Raw genomic sequence first — 18,128 nt, 5'->3', positions numbered from 1 at the left:
GTCAGAGTTGAGCAAAAGGAATTCTCATAATGTCTTTCAAAAAGAACAAAGCAAAAACAAACCTGCATTTCGGTGGTTTTTGCATGATTTGTGTTTGTTGTTTTTGCAGAGTGAAAATCAGAAGTTTTATATAGCTCAAACTACTTTCAGCCTGAACAAGGAGTCAGTGCCATTTGAATTGTGGCTCTGGGGTTGCCTTGGTGATGAAATCATAGGACCCTTATTCCTTTAGATAGTTTGCAGATGATTTACAAAATTCTGGGCTTTGCTTTCTTTGCTCTTTGTCACTGTCTGTTACAGCTCCATTTTGTTCTTATAGCTGTCCCCTTACTCCATTTTGTTCTTGTTTTCCTCCTGTGGCCACCCCTCCCTGGCTGTTAAGTTATTTACCAGGGCCTTTGCCCTTCTCAAAGGGAGGGCCCTTTAAGTTGTCTAACCAGAGCCATTGCCCTTCTCAAAGGGATGGCCACTTGTGCTAAGTGGGACCACTGCCCTGTTCAAAGGGTTAGTCCTGTTATCACCTTGTTAAAACCTGGGCTTGGTGTAGGGTGGGCACTGTCCAGAGCTGCAAGACCTATTGTGTTTTTAGGATCCTGGCCATGAGTCATACCTCTGGGCTCAGGGCTAGTCCAAACATGCCTCTGTGGCTTCCTGCAGTTTTTCCCTGCCTGCTCTCCTCCCTGTGAGAAGGGGAACCAATCAGAGTTACTGGCGGGAAGCTGCCAGGGTTTGCCTTTAAAAACAGACTTTTTTGAACAGACTTCAGAAAGGTTCTTGCATTGCTACCTGGTCTGATCAACCAGGGGTTCTGGGGGTCCTTTTTCTGCTCTCGTTTTATTTTTGAGCGTACCCCCGTTTTTGAAACCCCCCCACGAAGAACGAATTGCTGCCTGAGAGATCTCCTGATTATCAAGATTGTACTGAGCCTTCTGATGTGCTTGCTGTTTCTGCTCTGCTGCTGCCTTGTGGGATGGTAAGAATCCCTCTGTGAAACTTTCTATACTTTTATTTTATTATTTTAGCTGCTGGCTCTGTCTCCCCAGCACACAGACTCAAGCTAAACCTTGGTCTGTGTTTTAAAACCTCTCTCTTAAACTCTGTGGCACTCTGCCACTAGAAGTAAGTTGGTGCTGCTGCTAAGCTCTGCTCCTGTGGGCTTTGCCCTGGACTCATGGTTTTCAGCTGTATCCACTGCTGCAGCCACCTCCCTTGGCTTCCTTGGGGGCTGCCTTGGGAGCTGTATTCTGGGCACATACCACTCTGCCCTCTGTAACTTCCCCATAGCATAAGGTGCACCATAGGTTTTGTTTTTTCTTTCTTAGTTTGATAAGTCATAGTTTGTTAAGATTGTAAAGCTTGTAAGTCTCACCTGCCTTGCTATAGTTCGTTGTTTTGTTGCTCCATATAAGCTGCTTGTCATTTTATATAAGTTTGATTAAGTTAGAAGATAGATAAGGTTTTTGCTGCCTTTTCCCCCACGTCTGCATCACCCTCTGAACTTCCCAGAAGTCCTTGCTGCTTAAACTTACAGACTGCGTGTTCTCTGTGTCTTCCTAGCTTGCTTGTTCTCTGTGTGTCTGTATCTCTGTGCTCCTACTGCCAAACCTCGATTGTATTGCTGAAGTCTAGCACAAAACCCCATTGGTTACTTTTTCCTCTCTGATACACCTCACATTCTACATTTACACCACTGTGACACATTTTACCTAAAATTGTTATTTAACATATTTTTCCATAACTGTTAGTTGGTTATATGCTGCTGTGACACACCTTTTTACATAGAAATCGCTAGCTACCTGTTACAATTATACCTCAGTGTTAACTGATTACCCACTGTATTGTATCCTACTGTGTTGTACCCCACTATTGAAACCCCCTTACTGTTCACCAAAAAGGAACCCCTCCCCAATTGTCTACCTTAACAACCCCATACCCCTCACTATTGAATTTTCCCTGTTTTTGTATTTTCTTAATAAAGTTTATTTTGCACCCCACCCGTGTGGTAATTGCTCCCCAAGATCCCATATACCTGCTGGCAGGGACAGTCACGTTGCCTGTCTATTTTACTGATGTTGGCTGGATTTTTTTCCTACTTTTCCTCTGTGTTTATTCTGCTGCCTCATCTCTTGTTTCTGTTTTTCTCTGGTTGTTTACAGGAAGATAACTGTGCAACAGGTTTTCATTCAATTACAGCCTTCATATGCAAGATTAACAGGTAGGAAAATCCCTGAAGATTCATTTTTCTTTTTGTAAAATGCAGATTCCTTTTGATTGCCTTTTGACTCACTTATGGTTATTCTTTGTTCTTATTTTCAAAATTTTACACAATGTCACTGTATACAATATGCATAATTTAAAATATGTAAACAACATTTATTGTGGAAAAAGACAAACATTTTATCTAAAGTTAATCTAAACTGCTATATAACAGAATGCTTATTATTTTACAGAGGAACAATGCCTTTTTTTTTTTTTAATAATAAACCAGCCTCCTTCTCCCAAAACAGACAAAAATATTTAATTAGTATTAGGCATTGTGATGAGCAACCTCTGTTTTGACTGCTGTTGTCCTAGCTTGTGCTGACTTTATCAGATTTCAGGGCCTGGAAATCTTTTTATTCATTTCGTTTGACGTTGAATGAGGCCCTCAGATGCTAATAAGGATTGAGTTCATATGAAGTCCAAAGGTTAACATACTCTAGGTGGTGAATTGTAGATGTCAGTCTCCAAATTGTCATGGAGTTTAAGGCCAGAACGGACCACAAGATAATCTACTCTGACCTCTTGTATATGACAGGCCACAACACCACCCGCCCAACAATCAAAATTGGACCAAAGTACTACAACCCACAGGAGACTATTGAACCACTGAAAAACCATGAATCTGGTCAGGCTCTAAAAATATAACAGGATTGGCTTAAAAATCATGACATTTAAAAAATAATAGATCTAAGATTCTTTTTGTTACCATCTGTGTTTTGGGTCTTAAGGGTTCACATTTTCAAACATATCTCTGCAACCATGAGGTTCAGAAACATTTTTTTTTTAAAGTTGAAATTCTCACATGATCAGCTGATTTCAAGAGCTGGGACTTTGAGGAAAAACACCAAATATCATCGGATTTGGCAACACTGCACACTCCCCCTTCAGAGCTGGCACCAAAACAAGGTGTTGGGGCTGCTAGTCAGCTCCTAGTTCTGCTTGTCAGCTGAGTCATACAGTACAACTTAATTGAAGGAATCAGGTACAGTAAGTAGCATGGCTGTTAGTTACCTGCTTATCTGTCCATCTTAAGTTACTTATTTAGGATGGGATTTTAAAAAGTACTCAGTGTTTGCCTAAATCTGAACCCACTGAAGTCAACAGGAGTTAACTAATGACTTCAGTGGGAAAAGATTTCTCACCATTGAGCTCTTTTGAAAATCCTGTTGATAATCTCTATCCTTGTGGCAAATAAGTGCTCCTAAAAGTAGGTAAAGAACCTTTAAAATCGTCACTGAAATGTGAACAAATGTATCAGATGGCAGATTGCTCTTTGTGATTATGAAAATGTAGAAAAAAATAAGAGTTGGCGCTTCAGAATGTCTCTGCCGCAACAGAATCCTGCCCCCAGCATCTTCAGCCTACAGTGTTCTGAAATCCTTCCTGCTGCTTCTCCTGCCCTGTTCTGGGAACTATAGACGTGCTTTGTGTCTTTGCCATTCTTCTGATAGATACCTCAGACTTTCTGTCTCTGTGGTAATACAAAACAGGAAGAGCTCAATGGCAGTCATGCAGCATACCAGAGCTTGCTGGTGGAAGGCAGACTATGAGGGAGCAGGTGGTTTACCTTCAGGTTAAAGAAGAATATTCAAGGGATGCAAGGAGAAATTTTAACTTTTTGTAATTTTATGCTTAAATGTTTATAATTAATATTAAGTTGTTGAAGACAAGGATGTAATAAAACCCAACTTAGTTTTGTTGGTTTGAGCCCTTAGGTTGGTTACAGAAAATCTATTTAGTAGAGGATTATTAGGGAACATTTTGAAGGATAAAATTAAACTTTCTTTAAAATTAACCAGGCATACAATTACCACTTATACAATACTGCAATTTTATTTATACTCAAAGATGAAATAGCGCATTAATGTGTGATTAATAGAGTGAAGTACCAGCCTTATAATTTTTGAACCTACTTTTTGTAGTCAATTGGAGCTTTCCTGCAATTTAGCTAGGCTACTCCTTCTATAATCTTCTGTAATTCTAATTACCATTGGACTGCTCCTTATGATAATCATATTTCTGTCACCTTCTTGTCACCTTCTTGTCACCGTCTTTACATTACACATAATTTAAATTAACATCTGCATCAATATCCTTCCCATACGATCAACATAGAAAGCATTTTAATAAAACATTCATAGCCACAATACAACTTTGGGTCATGCTCTTGCTAACTTCACGTTTCCCATCTTATGGTTTCCAATTTACTTCTAAGTCTCACACCAGCAATCTCAATTTTCCATACTCCTCTGCACTTAAGCTAATTTAGGCCAAAACCTAATTTCTATTTAACATAGATGACAAAATGCAAGTGGGAGTTGTGTAGACACAGCCTTACTCCTTACACTACAGCAGCTACAATAGCACAGCTGCACTGAGGTGCACTGTAGTGCTTCTGGTGAAGCTCCTCTAAGTGGATGGGAGAGACATCGGTTTCATAACTCCTACCTCCATAAGAGGCTGTAACTATGTCAGCGGGAGAGCTTCTCCCACTGACATAGCACTGTCCACACTAATGCTTAGGTTGATTTAACTTATGTCACTCACCCTTATTCACACCCCTGAGGGACTGAAGTAATTTATAGCATAGATATAGCTGAAGAGATGGAGTGAATGGGAATGAGGGATAAGAAGGAAGGTGTTAGCAAAGAGGGTGGAGGCAAAAAAGAGGGAGATGGGTGGAATAGGTGAAATAGAGAAAAGGTATATGAAGTAATAATGAGGGTGGGACAACAAAGAAAAGTGAGGGAATGCAAAGGGCTACAGAAAGGCGACAGCAGGAGCCATAGGAGAAAAACATTCACCCATAGAATTGATATTTTTCAGTTACAAAATTCAACAGTGACTGTCACAAAAACTGGGTTAAGTTGCTGCAAATTTTTCCGTGCCCTGATTAATGAAGTGGGAGGAAGAATCTGCTAAATTTATGTAGCTACGAAGTAAATGTAGATAAAGATGGGACAACTTGCTGGGAAGAAATACATATGCTAGAGATGAAAATGAAAAAAACTATGCAGTGAACATTTATGAACTAATTCATAAATAACTGAATTGTTAAACATATATTTTCCCTCCACCATGGATTTAAGTATTTCAAAATTTTCCACTACAGTTCATGTAAAAAAGAGAAAGGAGGGGTGGGGGAGAGAGAGGATAATTTCTAGAACTCTTGCAGTACAAGTCACATGTCAGCCATACAGGTAGCAGGTCTTGTGTCAAATATATTTTCTGAAAATTTCATATAAAGCCCAACTAAAGCAAACTATGAAGTTTCAGAAGATGCATATTATGTGATGGTAGTTTTACTCCCACTAATTTATCATTTTTCTGTGGAGCGAAGATTAAAGTTTTTTGGTTTTGTTTTAAACTCACTCATTACTTACCAGACACAATAGACTTTGTCAATGAAGTGTGACCAAACTTTCATTTGGATGCACATTTTTTTCCCCTTCCTAATCAGTCTTTACCCCACCCCCAATCTCTCTCTCCTTCTCTAACATATAAGAATGTAATTCTCTCTCTCTCTCTCTCTCACTATTTCTGTGCTCTTAAAGAGAAGCAGAGCTAATTTAGAAAATGTTCCAGGAGTCAAGCTCATGGATTGTACAATTAAACTGGGGTTTCCAAATGACTTCTAAGAGAGTTAGGAACTAAACTTAATGAAAGTTGGTTTCCTAACTGTTTTAGGTGCATCAGAAAATCTCACGTTTTGCTGATACCCTCACTACTGCTGTATGTTGTACTGCATTTTTCCCTCACTATGCAATTTGAATACATATAATGGATAATAAGAAAGGTCATTACTTTAGATCACAGTTACATAAATGGGCCAAAGCTAAAACTGATGTAAGTTGTCATGAAGCTGACTTACACTAGTTGAGGATTTGGGCTCAGGATAGACATACATAATGGTTAAAATGTGTTAGGTCACAGGGATGGCAAACATAGCTACTGAAAAAGGAAACCTATATGGTGGATCTAAGCTAAGACAGTTGCTGGCAGGGTTGTTTAAACTAGCTATCCAAGTTCTGAAAGTTTACCTACTATTGCAAATTTGTCATGGGGAAGTGACAGTCTTAGCACTTCAAGACCATTGTAAGCTCTGATGTTGTATAGGTCCTATTTTTCCACTACAAGGTCTGAGTAACTGCTTTGTAACTCATTGGGATAATAGAACAGTGACAGATTGTTGGATATGTCTGTGCCAAATTATGACCTCATGTTGTTTCAGTGACTTCACTTTATTTTGTAACCTTCATTTTGGTGTGTGAACTTTATGTTGTATTGCAGCCTCCTTTGTGGAGTAAAGCATCCATTAAGTGACAAGGGCTTGACAACCAGGCCTGGTCTACACCAGGAAATTAGGTTGGTATAACTATGTTGTTCAGGGGTGTGAAAAAGTCACACCCCTGGGCAACACAGTTAAACCGACCTAACTCCCAGTGTAGACAGCGCTAGGTTGACAGGAAAAATCTCCCTTTGACCCTGCTACCACCACTCAGGGTGGTGGAGTACCTTCACCAATAGGAGAACCCCTTCCATTGGCATAGATAGCGGCTTGAGTGAAGCACTACAGTGGTGCAGCTGCAGTGTTTTAAGTGTTGAAAAGCCCCTAGTGGGAAGAATATGCCTTAGAAGCTATGACAGCAGTCAAGGGCCATCAACGTTGAATTACTATCCTATACTGGAACAGTGGGTTTTCTACTGCTCGGGACACTTAAGTTGAATGTGTCTCTACACAGAAACTGAGGGAGGTAGGGGTAGAGCCCGGAACTCTCCCAGCTGATGAATTTAGGCAAATGGGGAAAAGAGGTTGTGTTAAAAAGAGGATGCTTCTCTAAGAAAGGGGAACGAGGCCACACCACCATGACATTCAAGACCACCAGGCCAAGAAGCCTTGTCTAAAGATCTTGACCAAACACAGGATTCACAGGAGAGATGAGATCAGACCAAGGGGGAAGTGTGCAGGTTTTTTGTTGTTTTTCAAAGATGTGTAGCTCTCTAATGCTTTCAAGAGTAATGTGTCTGTGCTTAAAAAATGGCTGTGCTAAGCCTGAGTTACTTGCTTTCCTGCTATGTTGTCCCTAGAAGATATAACTGGAAACCAGAGCTTCCACAGCCAGGTGGTCTCCAGGGGAAATATGTCTAAGCAAATGGGGGCTTAAGAGAGTTGTGACATTGGTTTCAGGGTCTAAGTCACCCAGGCTACAAGTCTGCAGCTGGGAATGTGCTTGAGAGACCCAGACCTAGAAACAGTGACCAGTCACTACCGAGACTTGGAGGAATTAGAAGCATTTGGGATTCAGTGATTGGGTCCACTTACAACAGACTGGAATCTGTCCAGAGAGAGGGCCAGGGCCAGGTTGCAACAAGGACCCAGTGAGCTTGAGCCTGATTTCATTTAAATAGGATAATTTTACTGATGTCTATGATGGTGGTGGTCAAACTTGTGCATTGGTGACCCCTTTCACACAGCAAACCTCTGAGCACTACCCCCTTATAAATTAAAAACATCTTTTTTATATTTAACCTTATTATAAATGCTGGAGGTGAAGCAGGGTTTGAGGGTGGAGGCTGACAGCTTGCGACCCCCTGAGGGGTCATGACCCCCAGTTTGAGAACCCCTGGTCTATGAAATTACTTCTGCACCACACAAGTGTAAGTGAGATCAGCATCAGGCCTTATGCATCTAAAGATAATTCATCATAACTGCCTGGTTCAAATATTAACCCTTTATAATAAGGAATTATCCTTGCCGGAGGTTCACAGTCTACTCTGGGAACATACTTAGAAAACTCATCTCCAATTAAACATTCCTTCAATAACTTAAGTGTTAACCTAAACTAATAATATTTATTAAAGTTTCTGGCCCCATGAATATATACTTCTGTTCTAAAGAATGCCAACCTATTTCATCTACAGAAAGGAACACTTTAGACTCAGAGTTCAAAAATAAAATAAGGATAGTAATTTCTGAGTAGCTTCCTCCTTCCCCTGATTCATAGCTGTCACTTCAGGCTTAAGTGTCAAGGTAGAAAGCACAATTTCATTTCTCTGCTGAAGCCTGTAATATCAGGAAAAATCAAATCAGGTTGAGGTGTAATCCTGCAGGGAAAGCTCTCTTAAGTTACAAGACAGTTTCAGTTAAAGCATATCCCCTTATCAGTGTCTCAGCTATGTGCAAAACAGTCAAGCTTGCATTAAAAGACATTTCAAAAACTGCATCAGAGTAGTCTTGTTGGCTTCCCTCAAGCTATATGGATGAACACTGTGGGCCAGATTCTGACCTCAGTTGCATCAGTGTAAATCCAAAGTAACTCATTGGCTCATTCAGTGGAGTTACGCTGGATGTACAGCAGTGCAACTTGAAATCAGATTCTGGAATTCTGGGTCAGATACTTTGCAGGTATAACTCAGCATAACTTCAGTGGTGCTACACCAGTATACACCACAAAGTGTGTGTGTCTGTATTAAATTCCATTTGTATACACTAGTCTGCAGCAACTTTGGCTGTCCTCAATATTTACTTCAGTGTGAAAACCCTTCTGTCTGTACATCACACTTCAGGTTAACATTGCTTAGTTGTGCTGGTTAACCAGCACAGTTTCCATATCAAAAAATCTTTGGAGAGACCCTACACTTGCTAAGGGATCAGTAGCCATGATTGTTATATTGGAGAGCTGTGGCTGTGTAATGCAGCGTTTGACCTACTGGGATTTCAGAACTGCCCATATGGAAAGATCTCTGAGCCCTGTAATGCTTTCACCAGTTCTTTGTGTTTGTTTTCATTCTTGCCTTCAAGATCCAGCTGTGTTTAGTGGTCTGGACCTACACAGTCTTCTAGGCTGTAGGAGCCAAGAAACCTGAATCTCGGGTTGCCTGCTTAGCATATCACCACCTCATGCGAACAGTTGTTTTGTGACAGTGAACTTTCATTTCAAACATCATGGCACATTTAATTTACACTATGGATTTATTGATGAAGAGGTGGTTGTAGTTATGACCTGCAAGCAACATTCACATGAAATTTCACATTTTTTCTTCTTTGAATTAGTTTATATGATTAAACCACAACCATTTTAAACCCTGGGGTTTTCAATTTGCAAGCCACATTCTAAAGATTGTAAAAACTACAGAACCTGAAACAGACAGGTGTCATAGCTCTTGAATGTAGCACTAGAGTACAGAACTGGGTGAGCAATTAAAGTTCATGGAGGTCATTGCTGGTCATTATGGATTAATTAAGAGATCATAGAGTACATAGGTTATTGGCCTGTGACTACTGTCTTTTAGATTAATGTATTTTAGAGGATTTTTATAGCTGTCATATTTCATAGGACTATTTTTTGATGGCGCTTGCTTTTTTTTTTTTTAAAGAATGCACATGCTTATGATTCAGAAGGCACTATATTTTATGTTCTGGGGGTTTCTTCAGTCACCACCAAGTTTTTTCTCAGTTGCTGTATGCGTGCCACTTTCTGCCTGCCTGCCTATGGGTTTTAGAGTTTCCAACACTATAGTATCTAGAAGCTATGAATCAGATTGAGCAGTCAGATCACAGCCTGCAAATGAATTCTAATAACCTGCAGTTTAAATTACTGTATGATCTAAACTGAACTGAAGTGCTTTGAAAATATATTTTAAAACTGTTCAAGGTTCCAGACCAATAAGAGAATACATTACATGGGTCAGCTCAAAAGTACAAATAGATTTACATTTTAAAAGCAGACATCTCAAAAAAGCAGCTCCTCCTACACTTATCTGCCAAGGCCTAATGTTGAGAGTTCCATTTCCCATACAATATTTGATGATATGCCTCTTAAAACAGTAGGATGCATACAGAGAATGTTTTACATTAAGTTTTGTTAATATCAACTTTTACAGCAGTCCTAACAGGTAAGTGAAAGAAGAATTGATCCTGAAATATTTGGGATTAAATATTCTCTTTGAAGTTCACATGCACATGTCTACATCTACACTTGGAGCTGGAGGTGTGATTCCCTGCTTGCATTAATATACTTGTGCGAGTTCTCATTGAGCTAGTGCACTAAAAATAGTAGTGTGGCAGGGGTAGCACAGGCGGTAGCAGCACAGGAGGTAGCAGCACAGGCTAGCTGTATTTAGTATGCACTCATGGGGCTCTGGTATATTTGTACTCTGCACAGCTAGCACATGCTGCTGCTCCTCCACTACCCATGTTACTGGAACTACGCTACTATTGTCTGTGCAAGCTGGGAATCATGCACCCAGCTCCAAATGTAAACATAGCCTTAGTATCCAATGAGTGCTGCAGAGGTTGTGTCTGTGGTAGCCTTGTAGTCATTGACTGAGCCATCGGTTCTAAACCACATCCCAGAGATTAGCTGCTATTCCAGGCAATAACCAGAATAATGGTTGTGAAGGGGTTGATTTGCAGCCGCGTAGCCTGCCCAAAGTTTGGATGGGTGAATTCCAATCTACCCCACCTACTTAATTCACTTCACAAAGCCTGAAGATGATTCAGACCTTCTGAAGGGTGAATACCACTTTTAGTAATTTGGGATTGAAAATGGTTTATTACAGTTATTTGAAAAACATCTTTTCAGTCCACCTTTAACCTCATATGCAACAGTTACACAAAGCTATATCGGATGAATAGCTTTAAGTATACTCTATTTCATGCTATAAATTCTGGGGAAAGGAGAAGCATTGGTCTTTTGGGATTCCTAAAATTTAGGACACTCTTTAAACTCTTGGGAATCCATCAAACACTATCAACTTCTGAACAATATTTTCCCCTCTTCAATTTGTTCTTAAGTGGAATTTAATTTTAATATACCATGGGACAAATTGTAGTCAATAGAGGAGTTTTGTTTGTGCAAGGGTTCCATGACTGAGAAAGGATTTCAGGATTTGTACTCATTTGTAATTATATAGGAACCAATGATGTACAAACAATAGACATATATGTTTTAAAGTACTTCTTGCCCTGCTTCTAAGGTAACGTAAGATCCAATATATTTAAAAAGCCATTCAGCAGCCTAAGACTCTGCTTTAGCCCAAATTTGTTATATTCTAATTCTCGTACCAAAGTGAGAGTTCTAAATTGGTAAAATGATTGTACCATCCCTAATAAATCCATTAGCCTCTCATATCACTGGTCTACAATTTTTGAGAAGTTGTCTGCTTCAGAGATAAAATGTGCTATTTATTATGTATTTTGATGTGCTGAATTCAAATATGACAATTAAAACAACTGATAGGCTACTGTTTCTAAGATATTTAAGTTTTTACATTTTATGTCTATGTATATTGTGTAGATAGTAGAGTTTTAATCATAAATTGTAAACCTAGGTCTTTTCATGTGTTTATGGTTGGTTTACATGATAATATTTCACCTGTCCTGTTTATGTAACACTTTAAAAATCAGCAAAAGGGTTATATAACTAAAATTTATTATGAAACAAAAGGCAAAAAACTATTATGTACATAGTTTAGTCCTATTCAGTGTCTACTCGGCGCTTCTTGGCTTGTCTCTTGTATTCATTAAATGGAACATCTCTTGTCACTGTCCAGCAATAGTTTGCAAGCATTGATGGACTCCATTTGCCCTGATAGCGTTTCTCCATTGTTACAATGTCCTGGTGAAATCGCTCGCCGTGCTCATCGCTCACTGCTCCGCAGTTCGGTGGAAAAAAATCTAGATGCGAGTGCAAAAAATGTATCTTTAGTGACATGTTGCAACCAAGGCTGTTGTATGCCTTGAGGAGGTTTTCCACCAACAACCTGTAGTTGTCTGCCTTGTTGTTTCCGAGAAAATGTATTGCCACTAACTGGAAGGCTTTCCATGCCGTCTTTCCCTTGCCACGCAGTGCATGGTCAAATGCATCATCTCGAAGAAGTTCACGAATCTGAGGACCAACAAAGACACCTTCCTTTATCTTAGCTTCACTTAACCTTCGAAATTTTCCACGGAGGTACCTGAAAGCTGCTTGTGTTTTGTCAATGGCCTTGACAAAGTTCTTCATCAGACCCAGCTTGATGTGTAAGAGTGGTAACAAAATCTTCCTTGATTCAATAAGTGGTGGATGCTGAACACTTTTCCTCCCAGGCTCCAATGACTGTTGGAGTGGCCAATCTTTCTTGATGTAGTGGGAATCTCTTGCACGACTATCCCATTCGCAGAGAAAACAGCAGTACTTTGTGTATGCAGTCTGCAGACCAAGCAAGAGAGCAACAACCTTCAAATCGCCACAGAGCTGCCACTGATGTTGGTCATAGCTTATGCACCTCAAAAGTTGTTTCATGTTGTCATAGGTTTCCTTCATAACACCTCATAACACTGGAATTGATGGCAAAACATTGCCATTATGCAGTAAAACAGCTTTAAGACTCGTCTTCGATGAATCAATGAACAGTCTCCACTCATCTGGATCGTGAACGATGTTGAGGGCTGCCATCACACCATCGATGTTGTTGCAGGCTACAAGAACACCTTCCATGAAGAAAGATGGGACAAGATCCTTTTGACGGTCACGGAACATGGAAGCCCTAACATCACCTGCCAGGAGATTCCACTGCTGTAGTCTGGAGCCCAACAGCTCTGCCTTACTCTTGGGTAGTCCCAAATCCCTGACAAGGTCATTCAGTTCACCTTGTGTTATGAGGTGTGATTCAGAGGAGGAGGATGGGAGAAAATGTGGGTCCTGTGACATTGATGGTTCAGGACCAGAAGTTTCATCCTCTTCCTCTTCCTCGTCTGACTCAAGTGAGAATGATTCTGGTGCATCAGGAACCGGCAGTTCTTCTCCGTGGGGTACTGGGTGTATAGCTGATGGAATGTTTGGATAATGCACAGTCCACTTTTTCTTCTTTGACACACCTTTCCCAACTGGAGGCGCCATGCAGAAGTAACAATTGCTGGTATGATCTGTTGGCTCTCTCCAAATCATTGGCACTGCAAAAGGCATAGATTTCCTTTTCCTGTTCAACCACTGGCGAAGATTTGTTGCACAAGTGTTGCAGCATATGTGTGGGGCCCACCTCTTGTCCTGATCTCCAATTTTGCAGCCAAAATAAAGGTGATAGGCTTTCTTAATCATAGTGGTTATACTGCGCTTTTGTGATGCAAAAGTCACTTCACCACAAACATAGCAGAAGTTATCTGCACTGTTAACACAAGTACGAGGCATCTCTGCTCACTTTGGCTAAACAGAAATGTGTCCCTTTGCAAAATCAAACACTGACAAATAAGAGAGCACGACACTGTATGATTTCTAGAGCTGATATAGGGCAATTTGTTCAGCAGAGTGATGTAAGCTTCGTTATGATTGCATCATTCATGACTTCTAGGAATAATATGATGAAATTCATATCATGTATGATGCAATACCAGCTTCAGATTGCATCATTCATTGCTTTGCCTAAAAAGCAAGTACTGTCCAAACCCAGTCATAGATTTATTCATAGATCCAGTCAAAGATGTATTTTAGTCATTTCTGGTTTAAATTGAGATCCCTTCCCTTTATAACTCGCTTATTCTCCGCTATTTCCAAGTCAAGGGTCGTATATACTGACCCAATAGCATAACTTGAAAACTAGAGCCAATCAACAATTTTAAGCATAATTTTCGTTCTCAGTGACCCAGAATTAATGAAGTTTGACTACATTTATTTCAGAAGCATTTTGGCTGTAGAGCAGTGTATTTGGCTTCTGTGAGGTAAGACATGCCAACGTTTTGTTCATTGGGAGAGTTCAACACCCTGCCAGAAACTAAATTGAGGGGAATTTTAATGATAAAATGTTTGAGAGAAATGATCTTTTTAGCTGAATTTGACATGATAAAATAGTTACATAATGTTTCTTCTTTTTTATATTTTATAATTCTATCTGGGGAATCCACTACAGATTAAATTACATTTCATACTGTATTTGCATAGGAACACAAGTTAAAAAATGTTTCTTGATTAAAAATGATTGATTTAAGTTTGTGCATTACTATCCCCACATTTTAATTATGTTCTTTGCCATGAAAAAGGTTTGTCAAGAGAACAGATTCATGCTCTATCAGTTTGTGCTCCTACAAAATTTGATGGGAATGAAGGATTAGCTTTTTACTGCCTGATATGTTCTGTGGAGTGTGCTAGCATGCTGTACTATTTTAATTTCCATCCTGGATTTTCACTGGCTGGCTATGCTACCATTTCCCCACCTTTTAATTAAGATTTAAATAGGGAGTAATGGAGTGGTTAGCAAATCAAAAGGAAGCATATTGAAAAAGTTAAACTCTAGACTACAAAACTCTAATTTTAGTGACAGATGATGTGGAAAAAGTACTCAATGCTTTTTTTGCCTCGGTCTTCACTGACAAGGTCAGCTCCCAGACTGCTGCACTGGGCAACACAGTATGGGGAGGAGGTGAGCAGCCCTCAGTGGTGAAAGAACATGTTAAGGACTATTTAGAAAAGCTGGACATGCACAAGTCCATGGGTTCAGATCTAATGCATCCAAGGGTATGGATGCAGTTGGCTGATGTGATTGCAGAGCCATTGGCCATTATCTTTGAAAATTCATGGTGATTGGGGGAGGTCCCGGATAATTGGAAAAAGGCAAATATAGTGCCCATATTTAAAAAGGGAAGAAAGAGAACCTGGGGAACTACAGACCGGTCAGCCTCACTTCAGTCCCTGGCAAAATCATGGAGCAGGTCCTCAAGGAATCCATTTTGAAGCACTTGGAAGGTGATCAGGAACAGTCAACAGGGATTCATCAAAGCTGAGTCATGCCTGACCAACCTGATTGCCTTCTATGATGAGATGACTGGCTCTGTGGATATGGGGGAAAGCGGTAGATGTGATATATCTTGACTTTAGCAAAGCTTTTGATAACGTCTCCCACAGTATTCTTGCCAGCAAGTTTAAAAAAGTATGGATTGGATGAATGGACTATAAGGTGGATAGAAAGCAGGCTAGATTGTTGATGTCTAGTTGGCAGCCAGTATCAAGCAGAGTGCATTAGGGGTTGGTCCTGGGGCCGGTTTTGTTCAACGTCTTTATTAATGGTCAGGATGATGGGATTAATTACACCCTCAGCAAGTTTGCAGATGACACTAAGCTCAAGGGGGGTTCCAAAGAGGATGGAGCGAGGCTGTTCTCAGTGGTGGCAGATGACAGAACAAGAAGCAATGGTCTTAAGTTGCAGTTGGGGAGGTCTAGGTTGGATATTAGGAAACACTATTTCACTAGGAGGGTGTGAAGCACTGGAATGGTTTACCTAGGGAGGTGGTGGAATCTCCATCCTTAGAGGTTTTTAAGGCCCAGCTTGACAAAGCCCTAGCTGGGATGATTTAGTTGGTATCGGTCCTGCTTTGAGCAGGAGATTGGACTAGATGACCTCCTGAGGTCTCTTCCAACTCTAATATTCTATGATTCTATGAATTTGATGGAATATATCCAATCTTTAAAATAAGAAATGGAAACAGGAAAGGGCACAGTCATTTCATTTTATGGCTGTTGATTTATCACAGTTAACTCACGCAACTAACTCAAAAAACTTAAACATGATTAATCACAGTTTTAATTGCACTATTAAACAATAGACTACCAATTAAAATGTATTCAATATTTTGAATTTTTTTCTACAATTTCATATATATTGTATTCTGTGTTGTAATTGAAATCAAAGTGTATATTACTTTTGATTACAAATATTTGCACTGTAAAAATGATAAACAAAAGAAATAGTATTTTTCAGTTCACTTCATACAAATACTGTAGTGCAATCTCTTTGTCATGAAAGTGCAACTAACAAATGTAGATTTTTTTGGTTACATAACTGCACTAAAAAACAAAACAATGTAAAACTTCAGCGCCTACAAGTCCACTCAGTCCTACTTCTTGTACAGCTAATCGCTAAGACAAACAAGTTTGTTTACATTTTAAGGAGATAATGCTGTCTGTTTCTTGTTTACAATGTCACCTAAAAGTGAGAACAGACATTTGTATGGCACTTGACAGCCCTATAGAATATCAATTGAAATTTATTAAATATTTTAGATGTTTTTCTACATTTTAAAATATATTGATTTCAATAACAACACAGAGGACAAAGTGTACAGTGCTCACTTTATATTATTTTTTATTACAAAAATTTGCACTGTAAAAAACAAAAGAAATATATTTTTCAGTTCACCTAAAACAAGTACTGCAGTGCAATCTCTTTATCATGAAAGTTGAACTTACAAATGTAGAATTATGTACAAAAAAACCCTGCATTCAAATCTGCCACTGCTTCTACCCCTTTTATATCCCAGTTAAGCTAACTGAATCTAGCATTAATAGCTTCACTCATATCTTGAATCTTAATCCATAGTTTTAGTATCTGAGGTTAGGGTAATTTGACAGAAGAGGCTTCGTTCCTATAAAAATCTTAGAACCTGTTACAGGGTCTGATTTATACCACCTTATACACCGCTGCTGAAATTGCCCCTCTCTTTCTAGTGGAGTCTTTGCCCTCTAAATCCTCTCCAAGTAAATCAGGTGTCATATTGCATGTGTAGATAGATGGATCATTAGCAGCTCACATGCAGCTATAACATTTTTGGAACAAAGCCATTTGTTTGTCTAGGTAGCAGTACATACTTGCAGGTCTTTGGGGTCTACATAGCAGTTCCAAAGGAGGAGAGAGATGTAGTTTGTGACATTCTTTTCATTATTAGGCAGTTAATAAAAGTATGAAATTTAGGTTCAAATGAAGGGATATGGCTATCCAAATAGTTAATGAGTAGTAATTGCAGAGATGAAGATAATTATTGTAATCATCCTATCTTAAGGGAAAATGCTTCACGAAGATATTAGTAATTACTACACTTGAGCAAAAAACACAAGATGTGCAATTACCTGCAAATATACCTTTGGGATTATCCCAATCATAAAATATCATTAAGAAATTGTGAAACTATCCAACTAAACTGATGTAAAAAAGCAGAGAACCATAATATGGTAAGAGTTAAACAGAGCAGTTACTACTAATAGAATTGTTAAGCACCTTTATGGGAAATTCCTATAGAATTCAATAGAAACTTATTTCCCTTTTTATGGATTTTTTTTACCACAGTGTGAATTATATCCCTGCTACAGAATTATATAGGATGGTTTAAAAAACAATAGAAAGGCTATCATCATCTATTTCATTTTATCTATAGATGCCTACTGATTTAATCCATATTATATTCCATAGGAACTTTCCTGAACAGATATACAAACACAGCATCAAAAGGCTTAGATACACAACTCATGTGATACGCTTTGTACAGATACAGCCCACTTTAAAAACAAAACAAACCACTTTCTGCTAAACTTTAGTGGGTGGTCTGTAATATTTTAACTGCATGAATTCCATTGACATCAATGAGAGTGGCAAGACTAAAACTTGGTATCCCTTCAGTGAATGTAGGGGGTTAATCTTCCTACCATAAACCACTCTTAAACCCAAATCACCATCCAATACCCATGCTCTTATTCGGGAATAAAGGAATTGTAAGTGTGCAAAATCAATACCAACAGGTTGCTGGAAGTACAACAAGAAGAGTGCTTTCATATCTGTATAAGTCTGCAGTTAAACTCATTTTACTTATGTGGGCAACAATGAAGTTTTTCAGACTCATAAAAAAAAAATTAAAACACTATATCACTTCCAGTTATGAGTCTGAAAAACGTGTTTTCAAATACATACACTACACAAACTTATTAAAGAGATCATTACAAGGTCTTTAGTATTATTATGTATCTCACACAATGTTATTTTTGTTTTTCTACATTGACTTGAGTTGCTCCTCCATGCAATAATAGTTATCCATCCAAAACTTCCCAGAGTCACACAGGCCCTCA

At 39.1% G+C, this 18,128-nt stretch overlaps 1 long non-coding RNA gene across 1 annotated transcript in view; it reads left to right on the top strand.

Annotated features, from left to right (window-relative positions):
* Nucleotides 1-2,154: 2,154 nt before the first annotated feature.
* Nucleotides 2,155-18,128, top strand: part of LOC120405774 — a 44,926-nt gene continuing 28,952 nt past the window's right edge. The window contains exon 1 of the long non-coding RNA XR_005598857.1: nucleotides 2,155-2,215. This is a non-coding gene — a long non-coding RNA (uncharacterized LOC120405774). The remainder of the gene's footprint in view (nucleotides 2,216-18,128) is intronic.

Source organism: Mauremys reevesii, linkage group 5 (assembly GCF_016161935.1).
Source record: "Mauremys reevesii isolate NIE-2019 linkage group 5, ASM1616193v1, whole genome shotgun sequence".
Classification (NCBI taxonomy): domain Eukaryota; kingdom Metazoa; phylum Chordata; order Testudines; family Geoemydidae; genus Mauremys; species Mauremys reevesii.
This window is presented reverse-complemented; position numbering and strand designations above follow the sequence as displayed.